Genomic DNA, 16,733 nt, shown 5'->3' with positions numbered 1-16,733 from the left:
TTCAAATAGAAATGTTTCAGGATCCTCATTTCTTAACCCATGAAAGTTTGAGAGGACAGATGGTGAAATATTTTTCATTGTTGCTTGAGAATCCTCATCGACTATAGGAAATCCAAATGAGTTATCTCCATCCCTATTTCCTCCATTGTTACCTCTACCTCCTCCATTATTTCCTCCTCCCCCTCTACCTCTACCAAATCCGTTAACTCCCTCTTCTGTCATGGTAGTTTCCTCAGATATTTCAGAGTCCTTTGGTTCCTCTACTAATGGCGAATGAGGAGGAATTTCTCCCTCTTCTTCCTCAGGTGATTCTACTTCATCAATTACAATGTGTCTCCCTGTAGAAGGAAAGAAAGGATCTTTTCCTAATTCAGATTCAATGGATGGTGTGGAAGAGTCTCCTAACTCAACTACTGCCTCTTGAATTCCAAGAATCCTAGGGCTAGGAGTGTAGGTTGGAGATGATGGAGGTGTCTCTTGTCTATTCCTTGAAGTAGATGGAGTTGTGAAAATCGAACTCTTGGCTCTAGCTAAAAACCTTCCCCTAGAATCTCTTGCTCTATGCATATCATTTTTATTTTTCTTCAAGTCAGGCTAATAATTCTCTTTCTGATCTTCCAGGTCACTCTAGGTGCAAGAAGAGAGCATACTCAAGAAACTATTAAACCAATAACTTTCTCTTTTCTGATCCTCCAGATCACTCTAGGTGCAAGACGAGAGCATACTTTGAGAGGTTATCAATTTTCCTTCCTTGAATTTTTTTTATTTTTATTTTTTAGCAATTGGCTACCTAGTTTCACTTCCCTGGCAACGGCGCCAAAATGTTTGGTCAATTTAGTGTGTTCTAAATTGCTAATTAAAATGTCAATCCGGGATTCGTAAACTGACGAAGTGAAGTGTACTATATGTACAAGATAACCATTTTCTTAGTCTTTTGTCGTTTTTGAGTTTTTTTTTAGTTTGTTTTTGGATTTATCTTTTATGGATTCCCTAGTGTGTGATGGCAAAATTGAAAGTTAAGTATGGATGGTAATGGTGATTTCTACAGTGATTTTCCAAATTTAAAAGTGTTCAAAAAGAAAGCTCTAAACTAACTGTAATGAAATCAATTCTCAAGAGGAAGTAAATGTATCAAACAGTGAACTAATGACAATGGCCCAGTATCCTTACTGTTGTATGAAAAAGAAAGTAAAAATTGAACTTAAAGCAACTCAAAGACTGAAAGCAAAGCAACTAAATCACACTACTTCAACCCCTGTTCTGATCCTTTACCCTTCGACTCAATCTGCCTTATGGGAAGTAATCATAAACAAGCTGAGTAATATGATATCTAAATTGCAGGAAATTAAATTGCATAAAAGGAAACTAATCACACTAGTTCAACTCTTGTTCTGATCCTTTACCCTTCAACTCAATCTGCCGATAGGAAGTAATCATGAACAAGCTGAGAAATATGATATTTAAATTGCAGGAAATTAAATTACATAAAAGGAAACTAATCACACTACTTCAACCCCTGTTCTGATCCTTTACCCTTCAAATAAATTTGCCTATAGGAAGTAATCATGAACAAGCTGAGCAATATGATATTTAAATTGCAAGAAAACAAACTAAATCATACTACAATAAGTAATATTCTGATTCCTTACTAATAGAGTCACTTGACTATAGAAAAGAAATCATAAACAGATGAGTAATATGATGTCTAAGTAGCAGAAAAACAAATAAGTAAAACACAATTTGAAAAATGACAGTGCTGGAATTAAACTTCAGGAAATGAAAATCAACAAGAAGGACAAGATGATCTCATGTTAGTAGTTATCAAAAAAATATGTAAATCTGCCCGGGCTACCTACAACAAAACCTGTAAAAGAAGCACTGATCAGCTAACAGTTAGAAAAGAAGCATAAAGGAAATATAGACAGCAAATGAACATCAGAACAGCACGATATATATACAAGCAATGATTTAAAAAACAGTAAATGAAAGCAAGTAAGAAACTATACAAAGCTCTGGTGTACAGGGGCCCTCTGCAACCTCGGCCAGTCAATCACTTAGTCACAAATCAGATTCAGAAAAACAGTCTTCTCATGTATTTAAAGCAAAGTGAAATGCAGTACAGTGGGCGACAACAGTCAAGATTACAATACAAAAGCTAATCTATTCAGCGTATATCAACGCATTATTTATAAGAAAAAGGTGCTGCAACTAATTCCTAGATTTATGCTGCCAAGAGACACGTAAATCTCCTTGAGCCGAGATCTAGCGTGATGGTCATGAATTCATGGAGTGGTGGCTACTTGGTTCAGTTCATGGGCTGCTCTCCAGGTGTGCCAGTACCTCCAAAAACTAAGGATCGTGCCACGCAAACCTTCACGTGGGCAAAACAGAGCCGTGCCACCGCAAAACTCCTCATTTGGCCCTTCCTTTGACCATCGTTGACCACGACTGTTTATGAGTGATTTGGCTGATCTGAGGGGACACACCCCATGTACACGTCACGTGCAGCTTACCCATGTGGCTGGTTTCTCCATTGGACACCTGTAGCATAGCCTTTAACAAAATGGCTGCGAAAACTTGGGCTGGCTGCAGAAAGTGACAAGTTTCCGCAGTTGCTTGAACAAAAATCTAAATCACACAACAGTCATAAACATAGTTAGGAAACCATTCCATAAGCTCTTTTTAGACTATTATGCAACGATTTGACAGCTTGGTGGATGAAGTAAATGGAAAAAGAAGGTTGAAAGGGTATATAGGGAAGTGCAGGTTTGGGACTCGACAAAGCCCTTAACCGCTCTATTGTCCCAAAGCAATATCGTTCATGTCTCTAAAAAGGTAGTCAGCATCGAGGAATCCCTTTCCAGCTCGGATTGATCCCTACTACCTGGGGTAGAGACCTCCGCGAAGCTTTCCCTAGCTTCCAGACCTGTCTCCTTGTGGACTCCTGCATCCTCCTTGGTTGGTTTCCCCTTATCCTTTCCTGTGACCATGCCACTTTTGAGCACCATATTTATGTTGGGATCTTCCTCGCGTGGTTCGGACCTCATCATTTGGACGTTCTGTGTCATCGTAGGTTGGGCTGCCTTTTTCTCACGAATATGCGCTATCAGTGTGGGGCAATCTATCAGTTCATGATCGAATTGTTCGCAGTAAGGGCACAATATTCTGGTCGGATTGGTACAGTCCCGTGCGTAGTGACCTGGTCCTCTGCAGTTGTAATAGATGAGCTGCCCGCGACCCCTTCCTGGCCCCATTCCTCCCCGTCCTTGTCCACGCCCCTGGAATCCACCACGTGCTATTGCCATGGCTGGATCCTGACCTCGCACTTCAGTCTGCATTCTATAAGTAGGTGACTGGTCCATCAATAATTGATAACTACGGCAGTCTCGTTCCTCGTGGCCCACCGATCTACAAAAGTTGCAAAATAGCCGCTGGGGGGGTTGTCTCATGTTCTGTAATAGATGACAGTTATCTGTGGCATGCTTTCCTCCCTCCTGACATATCGCGCACTAGAGTGTGGGCACCGCGCTTGGCCTTGCCTGTGCCTCTGGTCGTAACGACGTTGGTCCCCCCGCTGCCACATAGTTTGCAAAGACTAGATAGTGATCTTTATCATGACCCTCGCTTCTACACTTTATATACCATACTTCATCCCGAGCTCCTGGGTGGGGTGCCTGTTCTTGTTTTAACTTCTACATTTCCAAACACAGATTTTGTATTTGCGCGTGGATTTGGTGAACTCCCAACCCCGGATCCTGTATCGGAGTTTCATGCAACCTCATCGTCGTCTCTAATGTTTCGACTTGGGTTGAGATCTTTTGTTGTGATAGTGCTATCTTTAGATGTGGCGTTAGTGACACCACAAACCATGCGCAGTGCTATGCATCCGACAACGTCATGTTCGCCTCACAGATTGTACTTTTCAATCTCTGATCTAGATCCCATGGAGTTTCACCAGGCATCATCGCGATTTCCTTGAACCCTATGATCGACTACATTTCTGATTTTGGCTGGCTAAACTCTTTTTTTAATTCGGTCCGAATCTCCGCTGTTCCCGCATTCGGGTTATCGCTTGAGTACTTTATATACCATGTCAGCGCTCGGTCCTACAACGCGCTAACTAAGGTAGCCTTCTTGATGTTATCATCCGTAACTCCATGCGCTTCCCATACCGCTGCTACCACGAACCAAAATTGTTTTGGATCTTCGCTTCTTGCTCCTTTGAATACCGGTAGCTGGATCGCGCTTGTCATTCTTAACCTTTGGCTTGCGCGTCGGTGTTCTATAAACTCGTACTGCTCCTGATCCAATCAATCTTCAAGCTCTTTCCTTGTAGGATTCTAGTGTTCCGACATCAAACACCCCTTAGGCAGATCCCGGTCCCGACAACGGAACCATTTGTTGGCTTATATGGGCTTGACCCAGGTTCAGAAGAATTATTTAGCCAAACAAATCTCGTAGCTACCGGCCCTTTCGGCAACAGCGCGCGGAGCGCGGGTTGAGGTCTCACCCGAGGTAGTAGGGGAGGGTGTTGGAACCAGGTTTCCACACCATTGGGTTGTCTTGATGTGGTCTGGAAGGTTCGCACCCCATTCTATGGCTTCGCGCCACTCTGCTCCACGCAGATCCGGATCCAGGAAACTCCTTAATACTTATTAATGTGTTGTTATAGATTAGATCTACTTTTTATGGTCTTTAAGCAAACATTTAACAGAAATAACCAGTTCGTGCACTTAGAAAAGATACAGATTTTCATAAACTCATACCATAAGCATACGCGCATAGATCAAACAGTTATATTAACACGGAATTTCATAATCAACTTATATTTATTCAATTCTTTCACCAATACATAATATTAGAAAATTTAATGACATTTTTATATTTTTCATGCCTTTCATTATACGTTTTATGCAAAGTTGTGAGTGTCAACTTCCTCTTATAGGGAAACTCTCTTTCAACTACTCTTGCATCTCAACTTTCTCTAATCTCTCATAAAGTGCCTTGTTTTTTCCTAAGTTAGCATATGTGTTTCGAAATAGCATACAACCACACCTTTAAGGTTTTATAAGGCTTTTCAGCTTTCTGGGTTAATAGTTTTGATTATATACTTAAATTTTAATATGTGAAAGGCACTAAAGAAGGTCACATAGTTAGGATGATGAGGATCCTCAACCATCATTGGATGAGATGGTGTTATGCATCCCTCTAAGCATATTAGACGTGGAAAACCTGCATCAAGAGAAAAATACTAAATGGAAGTAACTAGTTGTTGAAGAACCATTGCCCATCGCAAATGATTTGTTGGCTAAGCCCAATCATGACACCTTTGATCTTTTAGCTAAAATCTATGATAACTTGTATTTAAAATAACAATAATTATGTATATTGTTAATGCAACCATCAAGACATAGACTCATACTTTTAATGGTTTTCGTATTAAACTTTGTGCATGTGATCTCTCTCAAATTTGGTAAGTTCCATCTACAACATGGGACAAATAAATAGTTTGTTACAACAATGAAGTGGACAAAAGTATCATCCTCATTGTGAAATGTTTGTACTAACATTGCTAACTTTTGATAAGCATGATTCTAGGCAGTGAGGGTTATTTATTTTGACGCCAAGGGCAGAATTATGATAATTTTTACAACTAATTGAGGAGCCTTTTATTAACGATACGAACAATAGTGTGAAGAAATGCTAAGTTAATTTTTTTTTCTAAGAACATGCACATGGATTGTGGTGAACTTTTGCAATTTGAGACCTCCTGAGGAATACATTTTCATGCTTCAAAGGTAGGCGGGCTTCAGAGAAAACTCTTTTCCGATATGAAAAACGAAAACTATCATACTTTGTGCAGATATGAAAGAATTGTCATACTTTGTGCAGATATGAAAGTAGATTGAAAATATATGAGAAAGATTCAACAAATTAATTTTTTTCCAAAAGTCAAAAGCATATTGTTACATAAGCCACTCCTTGTCAAGGTTGAACATTTAAGGTTCCAGAAAATACCGTTGGATAAAAAAAAATCTTGCTCAAAGTTCATTCAATAGAGCCCAGCTGTGTCCTATGTGAGTCTGTGATTGTGTCAATATGGGAGGCCATGAGTGTAATACCTCTTTGAGTCTCAACCCGGCCTAGAATTAGGGGTAATGTAGAAAAGAACTTCAATATGCGAGGAGTAAAGAAAGAAGAGAATGCTAAGTTTATGGGCTAAAGCATTTGTTGGACTTGGGAAGTTGGAATGTATGTTGTGTCTAGAGTCCAATCCCTTCTTTTCAACAAGACTGAAAGCTGATAGATGAAACCAACTCTGAATTGTGAATTGTATTCTTACAAGAGAGCAGAAGGCCACACAAGAGAGTTTATAAAACCTGCCCATCCTTAGACAATGAGTCCAATGTTGTCAGTTTATAATAGAGTCATACTACTTTAGAGGTCGAGATTTGCTTCCTCCCTCTAAGCATTAGTTAGTATATGATATATCTCTAATTTCATAAAGTAATATACAATATTTTAAGCCAAAAAACTATTTAAAATATTATTTTAATAAGAAATATTAAAATACAAAAATTATATAATCATGCTTAACTACAAAAAATCATACAAAAATTTCAACTTAAATACTGCATGAAACAGTATAAAAAAAACGCTCCATGTGAAATGAAAAACAATGTTTGAAGTTTTTACGGTTTCCTTTTCAAATTTAATGAAATTATATTTTAAAAATCAAATTATAAATTTAACCATGAACTTAGCATAAATTAAATATTTAAGTTAAAAAAAAAGACAAATTAATATGTCTAAAATTAAATTTTAAACTATAAATATTTTAAAATTTTGTAATAAAATTAGAAAATACTAATCAAAATTGTTTGTACAAATTCATACCAATAAAAAAACTCCGAAAGTTATAGTAATTAATTAACGTTAAACTCTAAATCCCCCTTATACCACAAATAAGATGGTGAGTGAATATCATTGACCAGATCTCAGTGGCAAGGGCGCACTTAATTTCTATTTCTTCTTCACTATGTTGAGATGACACAATAATGGGATGGGCCAAAGGGACAGTACTAAGGATTGTCCTATAAGGAAGCCACAATTTTGGCTGGAAAATAACAGGGATCAAAATCTTAAACTACAATGAAAATCAATTTATGCAAAAAGGCAAGCTTCAAACCAGAGACAATGCATATCATCCGACTCGTAAAATCAAGTTCCTCCCATAAATAACTCCCACATGAAGCTGAACACGGCCATTGTACATCTCTAAAAACATGAAAGTGACCAATGTAAACACAGTGAAAGGTAGAAAGTTTGTTTACTGTATCATTTAAAAACTAAAAGACAGCAGATGTTTCAATTCAAATACATTACCAAAAAAACTCAAAAATACAATGAAAATCTAAATTTAAATGCAAGTGTTCCTACTTAAATGTCATGGCAGGCAAACATGAAACAAAATCTAGCCTATGAAACTTTAAATTAAATTTAAATCCAGAATTCACCAAATTATAAAATTAATTTAAATCCGCAGTTAGCGAACCTTTAAATTAAATCTTAATTCACACATTTCAAAGGGTTGCAGATTAAATTCATACCTAGACTTCGCAAAGATTCAAAAGTAAAACTAACAATAAGAACAACAAAAACAATAGAAAAACTCACCTCTACTGTTTTCGAAGATCAGAGGAGTAGATTGAGTCTGCAAATCAAAAAATTGGGGCAAAATAGTCCTCTGCTTTGGCGGTTCTTCCTCTGCTAAAAAAATATACACATCGCCCTAGAAAATAAGAAATCTGTGCCTTCAGCCCTTAAAGTTGAATTACCGAGCTTTATTTAATTTTACAAAAGAAATCATTTAACATTTACACCAAAGCCGTTCTTTCTTCTGCGAGTATTCAATGGTCTGGTGAGGTTGACTGAGCCTGTACTCTCTCATTCCCCCTAAAATTTATGACGGGCAACCTAGATATCTGAACGTCAAATTCACGGGTTGAGATTTTTTTTAACTGTCATTTCATACGTTTGAAAAGAAAATGTGCCGTCAAATACGTTTAGAAATCGAGAAAACGTTCTGTGGAACGTCAAATTCCAGCCCTCACAAGTGTTTTCTCCGCTAGGGGGATAAGCCAAAATCAGAGGGGAATGACAAATAACTTCCGCTAAGGTGCTTCTTTCAACAAACCCAGAATCCGGAAGCAACACAAGTTTGAGCTTTTGCTTATCACTGGTTCAACAAACCTCTGTTGGGCTCTGTTTTCAAAATGGGTTTATTCAAGAACTGGTTGGGAAGCTCCTACACCATGCAGGTGTTGATTATAAGGATCATCGGCTTGCTGGGATGGTTATCTTGTGTTGCCATAGTGGTTGAGGCCGGGGGAGGGCAGGTAGATGAAGCAGTAACAGGTGCTGTACAAGGTTTTCCTAACGTTGGAATCACCTGCATAGGGAATTTAGCAATTTTAATTACAAGCTTGCTGAGAGGAAGGCTGGATCTGGAGATGGCAGCAAGGGATTTTCTGGCTACCAGAAGAGGTCCTAAACTGGAGCACATACACAGGTTTGGCCTTAAAACATGTAAGAAATATAAGGATGCTTCTGTTTTATTGTTGTCATTTCACTCCCCCAATTCTTCCATCACACAATTTATGAGGTATATATCCAGTGCACATAATGTGCAGTCCATCCTTCTGGAATGCTTACCTTTAAGATCTGCTGCACTCCTTGCTGAGATCTGTAACTGCAATGATGAATGCAAATGCATTGTATTCTGCACTGTGGAAGCGGTCAACATCCTGCTTGCTCATCGGATTTCTGGAACGCTGAAGAGAGTGACTGATACCCTGTGCGTGCTGCTATCTCGGGACTGTCTGAAAAATGGCTGCCATGGGTGCGACCAGGGCTTGTTGTATGTGAAATTTGATAAATCTGAAGGGGCAACTGATGAATCTAAAAGGGTGAGATTGATAGAGGATGAAAAGGAAATTGGTGAACTTGAATGGTTGAAATTGATAGAGGGTGAAAAGGAAATTGATGAAGTTGAAGGGGTGAGATTGGTGGAGGGTAAAAGGAGGACACTGGAAGAACTGAAAGAACCAGAAGAGTTGGACAGATTGTTGGACAGATTTTCAGTTCTTGAAACTCTTGATTACATTTATCGGAAGCCCATCCAAGAAGAAGGTACTTGCATCTGCATTCCACTGCGTCCAGCAGAAACTGATGAGTGGACAGACCTGATGACGAGATCTTTGAGGTCTAAAGACAAGGAAGGCAGAGGAGTGAGAGTCATGGCTTCTGATGCCCTGGAAAATTACATGGCTCTGGGTGCCCAGGAAAACTACATGTCTACTGAAATCGTGGAAGCCAAAGGAGTCGAGGTCACATACAGCAACGGTTCTTTAATAGTGCCAAGGGTAATAGAAATGTTCTTAAACCTGGCAGTGACTGGTTGGTTCAGAACGGATGGTTTCTCTACTTCTCTACTGGCAAGAAGGTCAATACGGGATTACCTGGTTGACAGTAGAGGAAATGGATTCGCCATCAATGTATTTGTAACCTATGCTCGGGTCAAGTCATCACAAGTTCGGTCTGCTAACATCAAAACAGATCACATGGATGTTTGCCAGGTGTTAACCTTCAGAGGTACTTTTCTGAGTCTCAGAACTTTAGCAATTATAGGCGCTTGTGTGAACTTGATTTGCTCTTTTGGTTGGGCTCTGCTCGTTGCAATTGAAGGACATGTGGTTGTCAATTGGTAATATACTCCCTCCATGCCACTCTCTGAAACTAGATTAGCTATTATAATGGCGGGGATTGTTACTGTTTTGGTCATGGACTGTCTCCATTTGTACTTGGGCAGACCGTATCCCTTGAATAAAAGAGAAAGAGAGCCAGATTCGAATAAAAGAGAAAGACATATTATTGTATGTGCAATGATAGTGCTGGAGATTGCATGCATTGCATTATGCAGCACATTAGCAATAGTTTGGGGAATAAAAGGTTTTGACAGATGGATATACAGTGCTCTACAAGTCCTGGTTTGGGTGAAATGGGCAGCAGGCAGTTACCTGCTTGGCGAGCGTTTGTCAAAATATGATTCTGGCCCAATTATGACTACTGTCTATAAGGAAAAACCTCAGGCAGCATCTCGTGCTAAGAAGTGGACTGACAGTGGAATTTTAGTGTACTCTTCTGCATTCTTGCTCAACGCTTTCTTAGCTGGAGTTCGGGGCAAGTGGGACTACATATCCAAGAACACTTAAAGTCTGACAATTGTTTTTCTTAAAAATGTCTAGGGCTGAAACACAGGGCCATGCCTGTTCTGCACTGTAGAGTTGGCTTTTATTTGAGTATAACCTTGTCATACTCTACAGTTGGCTTTTGTTTGAGTATAACCTTGTCATATTTAAGTTTGTTTTTCATTACTTTCTTTCCATTTGTATCTTCCACAACATCACTTTTAAAAATAAGTGTGAATTACCTTACTGGGATTCACATGTTCTTTGTTTATGTTTAAATTATGATAAGTGTTTGTGTTTTTTTAATTAACAAATTTGTTTCATAAATTTGGTATGATATAATGATGGATTATTTATGGGGTATTTTTATTTTTTTCAGTAAGAAAAAATTGTCTGTTTTATATTATGGTAAAAATAGTACATACTTATGATGGACATATCGTTTTCATAAACCTTGAGATATTCACATCATGACTATAATGAGGAGAAAATACTCCACTTACATTCTGAACAGTTGTCTAATAATTACATCATTAATGACTATTTTTCAGCCATATTTACAATTTACACAAAGTCTAATATGTGAACTTTGCATTTTCTGTAAATCACAATCTTAATGTGTTCTTTCTTTATATGAATTCTATACAAAATCAGATACAAAATTTATACAAAACTTTTAAACAAAAATAAACAGGAAAATTATATGGACTTATCTGCAATGTAGTTCTGCCAATTTGAGCTCTCTTCCGTGTTCTATCTCGGCACCTTTACATTTTCTACTTCTGTCTCTACTATCCTTGTTTTCAACATGATGTGCATGCCATCTTCTGTGGCTTGAAGTCCCTTTTTTGATAATTCATCAGCAGTGTTGTTATGTGCCCTCTTGATGTGCTCCATGGACGAATTCTGGAAGGAACTCCATATATTTTTTATACGTCTCAGCCAACCTTGTAGGGAAGTTTGCTGGATATTGTTCTTCCGGTTAACATGGTCTATCAAACATTTTGAATCCCCAAAAATTTGTACTTGAGGGATATCCAGGAACTTGATAAACCATAATAAACTCCATAGTGCAAAAGCTTCTGTCTTCATACTTGTTCCTCCTTCCACATGCCAGTGTATCCGGAATTCTTGTTCTTCTGTCAATTTTAAGCAAAGGCCGCTTTAAGCAAAAGCCACTCCCACATCTTCCACCTTGAGCCGCTCCATCAAAAAATCCCATCGGATAGTTGGAGCGCTGAATTCTCCCCTTCTCTGTCTTCTTCTTTTTATTTTTCTTTGAGTCTTCATTCTGATCTAATACCATCCACTATTCTATGGATTCATAAATTAAGTTTTCTCCCCATCTGTTGGAACAAAAAATCAGATGATTTCGATCTTTCCAGATTTCCCAGAAAATAACCAAAACTAGCAATCTCCTGCTTTTACTCTGAGTGCTCCACCATTTTAAACTCTGGTTTTTTAGTCGAAAGGTTTTTTCTACAGCTCAGTGTAAGTTTATCAGTGAAATTGACATGTACTTTAAATAGAAAAATAATATAAACTATAATTAAAAAATGTGAACTCTAATTAAAAAAATAAATATATTTAAGTCGATAGGTCTTCTTATGCATCAACTTCTTTGTCAACACTTTTACCTTGCTCCATTCGATCAGATAAAGACACTTTCAACCGTTGATCTGAACCAGGAAAAAAACAACGGAAAATAAAAAAAAACACGGAAAACTTTTACTCTCCACTTGACATCTGTGCCCGAGCTTCAGAGAGTTCGTGGAGTTTATGGCACCCCAAGTGAAGATATTTTCACATCGAGGACCGTTAGACGTCTTTCCGAATTCCTACATTGGTAATGTTTTCGAAGCAAAAATCTATCTAGTGGCCTTATCTCCGCGTATCTGGTGGAATAAAGGGGAGAGGCAGTCAACCAGGCTCCGGATCAAGTATCTCGAGGCCACTCTGAATCAACGTGTGGAATACTTCGACATTGATGCACGGACGGGCGACATCATCAATACCATCGGCAGCGACATTGTGGCTGTTCAGGATGCTATGAGTGAGAAGATCAGTTAATCTTTTTCTATGTTCTCAACGGTTTCAATTAATGTCAATGGAGACCGCCAAAATGAACTGGTGTGTCTTACTAATGGTTAATTGATTACTTAGTGTATGCTTGTTTGCTTGACCTTTTCCTTTTATCAGTACAGTCTACGACTGGTCTTGAAGAACTCATGAACACCCTTCCATTCCCCTGCTACTCCTCTCTTTGGGGCCTTTTGAAATTGCTTATAAATCTCCTCTTGAGATTAGATTCTGGAAATTTCATTAACTTTGATGTAATTCGGTTCGCAGCTAGGCAATTTCATCCATTACAGGTGACATTTGTGGCTGGATTTGTGGTGGGGTTCATCACAGTGTGGAAGTTGGCTCTGCTGACTCTTGCAGTGGTGCCATTGATAGCCTTGTTTGGAGCCGTTCATACCATAACGATAACCAAGCTTTCCTCCAAGAGTCAGGATGCATATGCAGAGGCTGGTAACATTGCAGAACAGGTGCTGAATTGTTTGATATAATCAGCTCCCTTTTCTAGTGAGGAATTGAATTGTTTTTAATGGGGCTAAATTTAATTCAATTCAACTTGTAGGCCTTGGCACAAATTCGCACGGTTTTCTCATTCGTAGGCGAGGAGAAAGCGCTGAAAGCGTATTCTGCGTCTCTGAGTGTGGCTCAGAAGATTGGATATAAGAGTGGTCTGGTAAACCGATTTGGGCTGGGGTCAACTTATTGTGTGATATTTTGCTGTTATGCTCTGCTTCTGTGGTATGGAGGATGGCTTGTGACGCACCATGATACAAATGGAGGATTGGCCATATCTACTATGTTTTCAGTCATGATCGGTGGATTGTATGTAGTATACCCAATTGCATGTTTTCTCCTGTTTCTCCACAATTTGATTTGTAGGAAGTGATTTTACAATTTGAATCTGTTGTTGCAGAGCACTGGGGCAAGCAACTCCCAGCATGACAGCATTTGCAAAGGCAAAATCTGCTGCTGTGAATATATTTCGAACTATTGATCACAGGCCCAAGATTGATCGAAACTACTCTGATGGAATTACTCTGCCCGCAGTCACAGGCCATGTCCAGCTGCGAAACGTGAGTTTTGCATATCCCTCTAGACCAGAGATACCCGTTCTCAGCCGTTTCTCATTGAACATTCCCGCAGGAAAAACTGTAGCTATGGTTGGTCGAAGTGGGTCGGGAAAGAGTACTGTAGTTGCTCTGATCGAGCGCTTCTATGACCCCATTGAAGGTATCCAATACATGATTTTACATGGCATTTTCATGCCCTGAACTCCGGTTTTTAGTTTAATGAATTTCTTCTCAAAAGTACTGTTTTTTTAATTTCTGTGAAAGAAGGTCAAGTGCTATTTGATGGGTTTATCATCAAAACTCTGCAGTTGAAATGGCTTAGACAGCAGATAGGGCTTGTGAGTCAGGAACCGGCATTGTTTGCAACAAGCATTAAGGAAAACATGCTATTGGGAAGAGAGGATGCAACCCAGGTGGAAATGGAGGAAGCAGCCAGAGTTGCAAATGCACACTCTTTTATCACAAAGCTCCCTGAAGGATATGACACTCAGGTATATGCTGCTAGCTGTAATAACTGAAAATTCTTTGTTGCAGAGATGATTGATTAGTTGTCAGTTGATTGTTTGTTGCAGAGATGGTTGATTAGTTGTTTGGTGATTATGCTTGTTTCCTTGCTCAGTCTTCCAGTCGCTCTTTATGACTTGTGTGTGTGAATAACAACAGTCTGATATGTTTACCTTGTCATCCTGGAATACCTTCTCCCACTATCAAGTCTCCTTCCCTTCCCTTTCTAACCCAAATCCCCAGGAGTTGAACTATATATCTATGGTTTATAGCACTTTTCTTCCATCTCACTGTTCCTTTTCTATATGTCAGAGTTGATAGTAGCCATGGTTATGATTTGTACTAAGTTGGGTCTGCAACTCCAGGTTGGTGAACGAGGTGGCCAACTATCAGGCGGACAAAAGCAACGCATTGCAATAGCCAGAGCGATGTTGAAGAACCCGGCCATACTACTTTTGGATGAAGCAACCAGTGCTCTGGACTCTGAATCAGAAAAACTTGTTCAGGAAGCCCTTGACAGGTTCATGATAGGAAGAACAACAGTAGTTGTGGCACATCGTCTCTCAACCATTAGGAAGGCTGATCTGGTGGCAGTTGTTCAGTAGGGGAGCATTTTGGAGATGGGGACTCACGATGACCTTATCTCAAAAGGGGATGACGGGGCTTATTCAACATTGATCAGACTCCAAGAAACTGCCCATGAGCTTGGTAACAATGCAAGAAAGAGCAGTGCCAGGTAAAGGTTTTATCCCACTATGTTAATTCAATAATGGCACATTGTGGTTAACCTATGCAATAGTTTTCCCACTGAAAGTCTATAGAATTGGAATTGTTTTGTTTCTCCCATAAATCCTCTCGCCTTCTTTATAAAATTGTAATTTTTTTGCAGTCCCATAAATCCTTGGGGTCTTCTCTGTAAAACTGTAATTATAATGCTTATCCTCAGCTTCTTCTTAGTCCTTAGATTAGCAGTTTGTGAAATTATAATTGTTTTGTTTGTCTATAGATCCTCAGGGTTTTCTTTGGAAAATTATTTAGCAGCTGCCAAGTTTTTCTGGTTTTATTACAGTGAAAGATTTTCCACCAAACTGTTTGGATGCCTTCTCATACAATCCTTTCATTTTTTTCCCTCAAATTATAATGGTTTTGTTCGGTCCAGAGATAAATCCTTTCTCTTAAATTGTAGTTGTTTTGCTCCTCCCATTAACCCTTATAGTGTTTATTGGTACTTCAGATTTTACTCTGTAGAAGTTTATGGATTTTTACATTTTGTCACATTCTGAATGACCCACTCATTCATCACCAAGATAAAAGGAAACTTGTTTTGTACCTTCCATAAATTCTCAGTATTTATCAGTTTGAATGATCCCGGGAAGAAAGGGGAAATAGAATGAACATAGATTTGTATTCTCGTTTTGATTTTTTTGTTTGTTTGCCCATTTCCAGGCCCTCCAACCCAAGGAATTCTGTGAGCTCGCCCATAATTGGAAGAAACTCTTCTTATGGCCGATCTCCCTATTCCAAAAGGCTTTCAGACTTCTCAACTTCCGTCAGCACATCTGTCGATGTCAACTCAGCACACAAAACAGAAAAAGTACCCTTCATAGAGCAGGCAGGGTCATTCTGGAGACTAGTCAAGATGAATGCCCCAGAATGGGCCTATGCCCTACTAGGATCCGTAGGGTCCATGGTCTGCGGTTCCATAAGCGCACTTTTCGCTTACATCCTGAGTGCCGTGCTGAGCATCTATTACAACCCTGATCCATTATACATAAAAAATGAAATCAAGAAATACTGCTTTGTTCTGATAGGGATATCGTTCGGCGCCCTCGTTTTCAATACGGTGCAGCATTCCTTCTGGGAAATCGTTGGCGAGAATCTGACCAAGCGGGTCCGACAGACAATGCTCGAAGGTGAACAAAACGGTTTCCGTGAAAAAATTTCAGTACTGGTTTTTATAATTTTTGAAGTATGAATCTGATTGATGACAACCCTAATCCTTCTGTCTGTCAGCGATTCTTCGCAATGAGGTCAGTTGGTTTGATCGGGAAGAGAACAACAGCAGCCAAGTTGCCGCTCGTTTGGCTCCTGATGCCACGAATGTGAGATCTGCCATTGGCGACAGGATTTCGATGATAGTACAGAACTCCGCGTTAATGCTGGTCGCATGTACCATAGGGTTTGTGTTACAGTGGAGACTCGCGTTAGTGTTTTTCCAATCGTGGTTGCTGGCACGTTTCTAGTGGTGTAAATTGTATTTTTGAATATATAAATGAATAAAAAAAATTAGATTATTTGTTATAAATTTTGGAAATTTGGTAGATTTTGGATATAAAGACAAACACTTTTAGAGAAGAAGACTTAGGAATTAGAAAAAAAGACTTAAGAGTGATCGCCAAAGAAATATTAAAAACTGGAAAAACAAAATAAAATCATCAGATTTCCAAAATGTATAATAGATAAACTTGATTTTAAAAAAATCTTTATACACAATATTTAAAATTTAAAAAATCCCTATTAAATTTCAATCAAAATTGATAGAAAAGAAAAAAAAATGCCAAGCAAAAGACAAAAACAATTACTAATTTTATGTCGCAGAGATAAAGTGTAGGTTTATTTGTGCAGGGTTTCAATCAATTAACATTTCATTGAGTATATATCTACAAATCAAGGATTTTGAGATCAAATCCTATAAAGCAATTCTATACCTGCTCTTTAAATTCCTTCAAGCTTTTGAAAGTAAAACAAATGAATTATCATTATAATTTTACAATAATAAAAAATAATTAGAAGGCCTTTAGCCAGCTCAAATTGCTCATCCGTTAGGCTT

At 38.7% G+C, this 16,733-nt stretch overlaps 1 pseudogene across 1 annotated transcript; it reads left to right on the top strand.

Moving 5' to 3' along the window:
• Positions 1 to 12,014: 12,014 nt before the first annotated feature.
• On the top strand, positions 12,015 to 16,154 carry LOC149171372 (ABC transporter B family member 1-like; annotated as a pseudogene). The gene is made up of 8 exons (XR_016259236.1): positions 12,015 to 12,315; positions 12,600 to 12,799; positions 12,892 to 13,151; positions 13,243 to 13,559; positions 13,667 to 13,890; positions 14,269 to 14,639; positions 15,350 to 15,816; positions 15,917 to 16,154. The product of XR_016259236.1 is annotated as an ABC transporter B family member 1-like (transcript).
• Positions 16,155 to 16,733: the final 579 nt, after the last annotated feature.

Source organism: Pinus tabuliformis, chromosome 4_2 (assembly GCF_031772625.1).
Source record: "Pinus tabuliformis cultivar Carrire ecotype Pingquan chromosome 4_2, CPIR1, whole genome shotgun sequence".
Lineage (NCBI taxonomy): Eukaryota > Viridiplantae > Streptophyta > Pinopsida > Pinales > Pinaceae > Pinus > Pinus tabuliformis.
The sequence above is the reverse complement of the archived record's forward strand: the minus strand, read 5'-3'. Positions and strand labels throughout refer to the sequence as shown.